At 34.2% G+C, this 9,438-nt stretch overlaps 1 pseudogene; it reads right to left on the bottom strand.

Moving 5' to 3' along the window:
- Window positions 1–4,409: 4,409 nt before the first annotated feature.
- LOC102522709 lies at window positions 4,410–9,432 on the bottom strand (annotated as a pseudogene).
- Between the last annotated feature and the right edge of the window lie 6 nt (window positions 9,433–9,438).

The following is a 9,438-nucleotide window of genomic DNA, read 5'->3' as shown; positions in this document are numbered from 1 at the left end:
CATTTCTTTTGTGATTATAAACAATTTTTTTTCAAATCCGTATGCACTTTATTTATTTTTCTTGCTTACTGCATTGTCTATGACTTCCAGTGAAATCTTAGATGGGGAGAATGAAACAGATATCCATGACTTGTTTCTAATCACAAAGAAATCATCTAAACTTTCTCTAAATATGAGGCCAACAGTGAGTTTGTCGATACTGTCAGGTTAAGGATGTTTCCTTCTCTCCTTAAAATGCTGAGAAATTTTATCATTAATGCATACTGAGTTATTTCAAATGCTTTTAAACATACAGTAGTATGATCACTTGGTTTTGCTTATTTATTCTGTTAAATATGATAGATTACACTGATTTTTTTTAAACTGATTTAGGTAGAATTTAATATCATAACATTTATCACCCATTTAAGTATACAATTCAATGATTTTAGAAAATTTATATGGGTGTGCAATTCACAACAATCTAATTTTAAATTATTACCATCACCCCAGAGAGTTGCCTTCATGTTCATTCAAAATTACTCCCTTCTTAAACTTTTGTACACTGTTGATGGGAATGTAAATCGGTGCAGCCACTGTGGAAAACAGTATGGAAGTTACTCTAAAAAAGCAAAAATGGAACTACAATATGATCCAACAATTCCACTCGTGGCTATGTATCTGAAGAAAATGAAAACATTAATCCAAAAAGATGTATGCACCTTAATGTTCATAGCAGCATTACTTACAATAGCTAAGATATGGAAGCAACCTACGTGTCTATCAGCAGATGAATGGATAAAGAAGTAGTGGTATATGTGTAGTATACACACACACACACACACAGTTACATACATATATGACATGGACTACTACTCAGCCACAAAAAAGAATGAAGTTTTCCATTTGCAACAACAATAGATGGATGTGGAGGGTATTATGCTTAAATAAGTCGGAAAAAAATACTGTATATTATCACTTACATACAGAATCTAAAAATAAAACAAACCATGAACATAGTGTAAGAGAAACAGAGTCTCAGATATAGAGAATGAATAAGTTGTCACCAGTGGGAAGAGGGACAAGACAGGAGTAGAGGATTAAGTGATATGAACTATGTGTAAGATAAATAAGCTACAAAGATATAATGTACAGCAAAGGGAATATAGCCAATAGTTTATAATAACTATAAAGGGAATATAACCTTCAAAAATTGTGAATCACTATTTTGTATACCTGAAACTTATATTGTAAATTAACTATACCTCAATTAAAAATTATTTTCATCTTCTACTACCAGACTTAGACAACCTCCCCTAGACATAAGTAATCTACATATTTAACATTTCTGTTGTTCTTTATAACATGGCATGATATTACTTCATTTCAACCTAAGGTATTTTTAGTATTTCTTGTAAGGTGGGTCTGTTAGCAACAAATTTTCACAATTTTTGTTTATCTGGTCTTTATTTCACTTTCATATGGGAAGTATTCTTTTAACAGCCTTATCGATATATTATTGATACACAAGGACCTGCATATATTTAAAGTATACAATTTGATGATTTTGAAACATACATGAAACCATCACCCCAATCAACGTAACAAACATATCCACCATATCCAGAAATTAGGAAGACCTTTTTTTTTCTTTCTATAATGTGAGTACATTCTTCCACAGCCTTTTGCCTGCCATTATTTCTAATATAAAACAGCCTTCAATAGTACTGATTTCCTGTGTATGAACCATTTTTCTCTTGCTGCATTTAAAATTTTCACTTTTGGCTTTCAACAGTTTGACCATAAATTTCTAGGTGTGGATTCTTTGTATTTATCCTGTTTAGAATTTATCAAGCTTCTTGGATATGCAGACTAATGTTTTTCATAAAATTTGGGAAATTTTAATCATTTTTATCACATTATTTTTCTACTCCTTTTTTCCCAGTCCTCTCAGATGCCTGTCACACATATTTTGGTACATCTGGTATTTTCTAAAAGTTCTCTGAAGCTCTATTTATTCTTCAGTCTTTAAAAGATGTTTTTTTCCTTCACACTGGATCATTTATTGCTAGTTAAAATTGTAATGTATCAGACCATGTAGAGTTGGTCCAGGTATAAAAAAATAAGTCAACAGGATAAAATAGAGTGGAAAAATAAATTGGCACTGGATATATGACCGAAGTCACACTCCTGTTTAATGGAGAAAGGATGGACTAGTCAATAAACGGTTTCTCAAAAATTACTTAACTGGACAAAAGGGAATGTAAACTAAATTCCACATTAAAATCAGCATTAGATGGATTAAAATATTTAATACGTAAGTTAAAAGTTGAAAAGCTTTAGAAGCATTCGTATAAGAATAACTTTATGACCTCACTGGAGAGATGGCTTCTTAAATAAGACATCATGGGAAAATAATATATTTGATATCTTTATATAAAAATCGTCTTTGTATCAAAAAGTGTGATAGAAAGAACATGTTACAGACAGAAAACATGTTTGAGTGCATGTAACCAACAATTAATATCCAAAACATAAGAAGGTATTTTATATAATTCAATAAAAACAATAAAAGTAAAATAAAAATCAATACACTAATTATATAACATTATTTTCAATTACACTAGTAATCAGCAAAACCTCAAAATTATGCATTATCATTCTATTATTGTGATCAAAAATAAACACACCTATATAAACACACATACAAACAACAAACATCACACACAAAAAAAACAAAAAACATTTAACAGTATCACATGCAGTCATGGATATAGAATATTAGAATCCATAATCCACTAATATTGAAATGTAAATTGTCAAAACTACTTTGAAGAACTATTTGGCAATATTTAACAAAGCTGAATATACTCATACCCTCAAATTTCCACTACCAAAGGTTTAAGATATTATAGATTATACATGAGCATAAGACATTACAATAATGTTATAGTGGGATTAAAACACAGTGGAAGGAGGAAAACTGGAAATATTGAATGTAAACAAGTCTCTTGAATAGCAAATAGAGGTGTGTTCAAAATATATTTTTTAGATTGGACTGAAATAACCTCATGCATATGTGCTGAGTGGAATGATGCACTGACATGTATGGGATTCAAACGCTGGTGGTTAGGTAGACATGAGGGTGAATGTCAATGGAAAGTTTATGGAAATAAAGTGTTTTACAGCTTATTGTGTATCTTTATGGAAATAAAGGTAATCTCTCCTCTTGGATTCTAATTTCCATCTCTGCAATCCTTCAGACAAAGTAAAAGACCTATTTCCTCAAGCAATGTCTCTATAATAAATGATCATGACAATAACATTCATATAGAGTATCTGACCCTTTATTATTTGACAAGACCTGTCCTTGCTAAGGCGTGGAGAATCAGACTGAGAGAGGCTAAGAGATTCACCGAAGATAAAGTAGCTAGGAACACAAATGTAAAATGTAAACCAATGCCGACTGACACCAGAATTCAACTTAGCCAACTTCAATAACTTAACCCTGTCAGACTGCCCATCTGACTATATACATACCAGTTCTTTAATTTGCAACTACTGCTTAAGTGTTTTCCATATTTTCTTATACACATGCTTTTTATACTGTGGATTTTTCGACCATAACAAAACTCTGAGATAGCAAGCTTCGAGATACACTTTTCCAGTTACCTGGCAATAAGCTGCTTGACAATAAGGCAATAAATCTGAGCTGAGATAGTCTTCACTATTTTACATTTCTTGATCCATCCTTGTCTAGACTTATTCTGCTTCTTTTATCTTTCTAGTTATATGAGCCAAAAGTATTTTTTTCTTTAAAATAATTTGAATTCACCAAAAGAGAGCAGAATAATCCAATTCCCAACCTTCAGTCAGATTCAGTCTTTCCCTTCCTTATGTTCTCATTATAGTTTCTTCACATATAGCATTTAGTAAACTATCATTAAACTTTTCTGTATACATTTCTTATTTTCTCAAGATGGAAGGTAAAGACTATATCTTCTTTAACTCTGGAGTACTGCTTTCCCTGATACTATGCTTCTGAAATAGTTATTGTAGGAAAAATTATACTATACTAAAATTGATTAAAAAGAATAAAGACCTGTGGCAGAAATGTGGTCCTTCAGTCAAAAGAAACTGAATTCTTCTATAATTGATAACATTGTATTTTAATTTTCCCACTGGCATAATAGGGATTAAATGGCCCTAAGGTATTAAAAGTATTAAAATGGTTAATGTAGAGTTTCACATTTTTAGTATATGTAGATTAATTGTACTGAAGATTGTGTATATGTAGCTTCATTTCTTCATGAAGTTTTCTGTCTAAATATGAGAAAAAGACTTCTATATTTCACATTAGTAATCGATATGAGCAACATATTATTTGCTAGAAACAATTACCATGCATAGAAATAATTTACCAGTTTTTTACCTACCGAAATATATTGTAACTATTTCCATGTTGTCCATAATTTTAATTATCAGGAATACTTACTTCATTTCCTAATAAAAGTCACATTTATTGTAGAAATATTTATGGTTATGCCAAAATTTAGTATGATTTTTTGTCACAAATAAAACTAATTTTATCTTTTTAACTTTAAACAGTTTTTATTACAGAAAGGTTGTCACATAATTAACTATTTCTCTGCATTGTACACAATTATTTTTATTCCCCACAGTAAGACTGCTTCCTAACTTCCTATCTGATGTTGACAGGTACTAAAATTCTAGTTTTAACAGAATAGTAATAAAAATTCCTCAGTGATTTAGGTTGAAGGCAGTTCACTGGGACATGGCTCTTGCACTGTTACTGGGAATGTACAAATGTCTTTTTACTCTTTTGTCTTTCACATACGAAAAACAAGATAAATTATCTGTAGGCATGGGCAGTGGCAGCAGTAAACCATTATATGTTTTCCACTGAAACTAGTAACTGATGGTTATAGTTATTTCCTTATACAATAAGCCACCTTTTCTTCCTTCATTTCCTTCAACTGACTTCTCTGAAGTTATTGGTGAGGAACGCTGCCTTGAGCTTCCTTCACAACTCAGTAACAATGGTTAAGCACTATTTCAGAAATATAACATGCTACCTCCCATACCAACTCCCATTTCATCATTCTACCCATTAGAGGGTCCTTCTCTTTAGAACTTCCTGTGACTACATCTTCCGCTATAATTAACCAGGAGGCCTCTCCAGCATCATCCAATAAATTACTTCTTACAACCTTCATTGGATCTTTGATTCCTTTATCATCAAATTCACATAATCTACAAGTGTACTGCTGTAACCAACTCCTGAGGAGCTTTGCCTAATTTTCTCAGCTATCACTGATCCTTCAATATCTGAATTCTTAGTAATGGTCATTGCAGGAATTTTGAGTGTTCTTTTAATAATTTCCATATCAATTTTTGATCTGCTTTAGCTTGAGTTATTGAGTCCAAGGCTGGAATGCACTGAAGCAGAGCACAAACACCTTCCAGAACAATGCGTTCCTCAACAGCAGCTCATGTAACACTGAGAGCACCTGTAACTCTTTTTATTCACTTCAACACCATCTGTCTCAACCAACTTTCAGCAAAATTACTCCACCTGAGTTCTGTCAGATGATAATTTCACTTTATCTTTTCACATTTACTGGTTGTAATATATAATAGCTCAATGATCTCTTAAATATGTTTTGCAGTTTGAACTTTGTCACCTTTTTCTTTCAAGAGCATGGCATCATCTTTGGTCACAATGACCTCCCCAACTTCTCCTAAGTCTAGAGGCTTAACAACTTCAAGATTTAGAGTCAATCCTTCTTTTTCAAACACGGCAATATCAGAATAATAGCTAAGATTTTAATATGCTTCTTTCTATTTAATATGCTTCTTGGTCACCAAAACCAAGAGCTTTAACTGCTATAACTTGAAGACCAACTTTTAGCCTACTCAAAACAAGTGTATCTAGACATTCTCCATCAACATCTTTAGCAATTATGATCAAGGGCTTACAGTGAGCATAGGCAAGTTAAGAGCAGCTATAATAAACTGAAAAGAAGAAATTTTCTTTCATTCAACAAAGCATAGGCATCTTGTAATTCACATTTCTGACATTTTGATGTATCAATACAGTATAGAGAAATATAACCTCAATAAAATTCATTCCCTCAGTAATTTCTAATTCATCATTAAATGTTTTTCCATTCTTTACTGTGATGACACTCTTTCTTCTAACCTTTTTTATTGCATCAGATATGATGTAGCATTTGTCTCCATTTGCAAAACTCCCAACAACGTGAGCAATTTCTTCAAGGGTTGCCACAGGTTTAGACTACCTCCCAAGTTCACCAATTACAACATCACCAGATACCATCACACATCTCCTGATTTTCACTAGATTAGCATCTTGGTTAATCTTCTAAAAGCCTTCTTTGGCAATAAAACTTGCCAGCACAGCAGCAGTAGCATATCATTCCCATCCTCTTCATTTATGCTGTTGGCAACATCTTAAACAAGTTTAGTGCTAATATTTTTGTATTTATCTTTTAAATCAGTGGATTTTGCAATGGTCACATCATCTCTTGTTATTTTGGGACTTCCCAAGCTCTGTTCAACAATCACTGCATTTCCCTTTGGCCCACAGTAACAGCTACAGCATCAGCTAAAAGGTGTACAGCGTGAAGCATTAAGAATAGAAATCTGCAACCAAGTTTACATATTTGGCATAAGCCTAAGTGTGATGAGAAGCCAGTGCCTTGGACATTGGTTTTATCTGGGGAAGGACTGTCAGTAATTGAAACATTTCTGCCAGGCAGCAGCAGGGCATCTGTGGTGAGTGAGGAAAAACTAAATTCCTTTCCCTTGTTATTCATTTAATCCTGAGGTAAACAAATTTAAATTTGAACACACTTGAATGGAATGCCTAAAGGGGTAAAATTCATCTCACATTTATGTTATAGAAACTATCATGCTCTTAGAACAGATACATTTGAACACAATTTTCTATTGAGTAAAACAGAATCAAAATTTGTAGTTGCAAATTAAGAACTCCTGAAGCCTACAAATAAAATGTGAAAGTTATATTTTGGGTATTATATCTGACTTATCAAGCAGTCAATTTTTTATCTACTCTAAGTTCTCTGAGAACTGAGTTGAAATTGACTTAATTTAAAAATAGAGCAAAGAGCCTTCTGCACATTCAAAACTTAAGACATAAACTCACTCAAATAAAATTTGTTAAATTCACTAATCAAAGAGTTCCTCAGGCCTTAACCCAGACTAATGCTTTTGAGTGACTGAGCAATATCCTTGTTCAACAGCCTTAAGAGAGCCTTTGCATTTTTTATCAAACAATATATTGCAATTAACAATTAATTTTGCTTCAATAAACTTTATTTCCCATGGTAGAAAAACATGTGATATGTTTTCAAACAAATGCTGTTAAGAAGTGTATTAATTTAAAAAGGCTTTGGAATGAGGGCATGGCCAAAATGGCAAAGTAGGGAGACCCAGAGCTCATTTCCTTCTATGGGCACATCAATATGACAACTATTTGCAGAGTGACTGTTGATGAGAAGGACTTGAAAACTAGCAGAAAACATTTTCCACAACTAAATTTATAAATAAAGAACCACAATGAGACAAGAAGGAAGGGCAGAGAAGTGCTATAGTCAAGATTCACATCCCTGGGTAGGAGACCCACAAATGGGAGGATAATCACAACTGCAGAGGTTCTCCCCAAGAAGCATGGGGTCCAAGGCTCCCTGCTGCAGGAACCTGAACCGGGAAGATGAGCCAGCAGAACATCTGGCTTTGAAGGCCACTGGGGCTTGTGTAAAGGCTTCTACAGAAGGCTGTAGAAAACAGAAACTTCAGACTTAAAGGGCTCAGGAAAAGTCTCACATGCTCCAAGACCCAGCACAGAAGAAGTAATTTAAAAGGACACTGGGTCAGACCCACCTGCTGATGTTGGAGAGCCTCCCAGAGAAGTAGGATGCAAAAGAGAACCCCTGGGACACAGATGCTGGTAGAAGCCATTTTGGGGAGCTTGTTCTACCAAGAGGACACTCATGCTGCCAAGTGCCACTATGGAGTTAGCAGTAGGGGCTTACCAACAAACCAGCCAGTCAGCTCCAGTCCTAGGACATTTTAGGTAAAGCAGCCATTCATGTGTGGGCCTAGTCCCTACCCACAAGCAGGCTGGCATCAGGACCCCAGAACCCAACAAGCAGTGCTCCATGATGCAGCCCCATCTACCTGCAGGCTGCAGACAACTTGATGAAAGGACAGTTCCCGCTACCAGCATACTCACAGCAGTCAACTCTGTAACAGAAGGGCTCATGCAGCCCACATATGGAGCATCGCTTCAGCATAAAGCTCCTGTGACCAGACGGGAGCATGCTGGGGCCCACAGGATGTCTCCTGCATAAGGCTACTTCTCCAAGATCAAGAAACATAACTGACCTACCTAATCTGTAGAAATAAAAACAGGTATCAGGCAAATGAGGTGACTGAAGAACATTTTCACAAGGAACACAGTAAGACTCCTGAACAAGAGCTAAGTGAAGGTAGAGATAAGAAGTCTACCCGATAAGGAATTCAAGTTATTGATTATAAAGTTGCTCAGTGAGCTCAGGAGAAAAATGGATGAACACACTGAGTTTAACAAAGAGGTAGAAAATATAAAAAAGAACCAAACAGAGCTGAAAACTACAAAAACTGAAATAAAAAAATGCACTGTAACAAATCAATAGCAGACTACATGATACAGAAGAGTAGATCAGCAAACTAGAAGACAGAGTAGTGGAAGTCACCTAAGCAGACTGAATTCATATCAAGTATCTTTTCAGATCACAAGAGTATGAGACCAGAAATCAACTACAAGAAAAAAAAAAAAACCTGCAAAAAGCACAAACATGTGGAGGCTAAACAATATGCTACAATATGCTACTAAACAACCAATGGGTCACTGAAGAAATCAAAGAGGAAATGAAAAAAAAAATGCTTGGAGACAAATGAAAATAAAAACACAATGATCCACAGTCTGTGGGATGCAACAAAAGCAGTTCCGAGAGGGAAGTGTATAGACATATGAGCTTGCCTCCGGAAACAAGAAAAATTTTCAACAACCTAACTATACACCTGAAGGAACTAGAAAATGAAGAATAATCAAAACCTAAAGTTAGTAGAAGGAAAGAAATAATAAAAATCAGAACAGAAGTAAATGAAATAGAGACTAAACAGGCAGTAGTAAAGATCAATGAAAGTAAGAGATGGTTCTTTGAAAAATGAACAAAATTGATAAACATTTGGCAGACTTATCATGATGAAAAGAGAGAGGGCCCAAAGAAATAAAATCAGAAATAAAATACAAAGGATTAGATGAGATTACTACAATTATATGTCAATAAAATGAACAACCTGGCAGAAATGAGTAAGTCCCTAGAAACATAAAATCTCCCACATCTGAAA

Source organism: Camelus ferus, chromosome 36 (assembly GCF_009834535.1).
Source record: "Camelus ferus isolate YT-003-E chromosome 36, BCGSAC_Cfer_1.0, whole genome shotgun sequence".
Classification (NCBI taxonomy): Eukaryota; Metazoa; Chordata; class Mammalia; order Artiodactyla; family Camelidae; genus Camelus; species Camelus ferus.
This window is presented reverse-complemented; position numbering and strand designations above follow the sequence as displayed.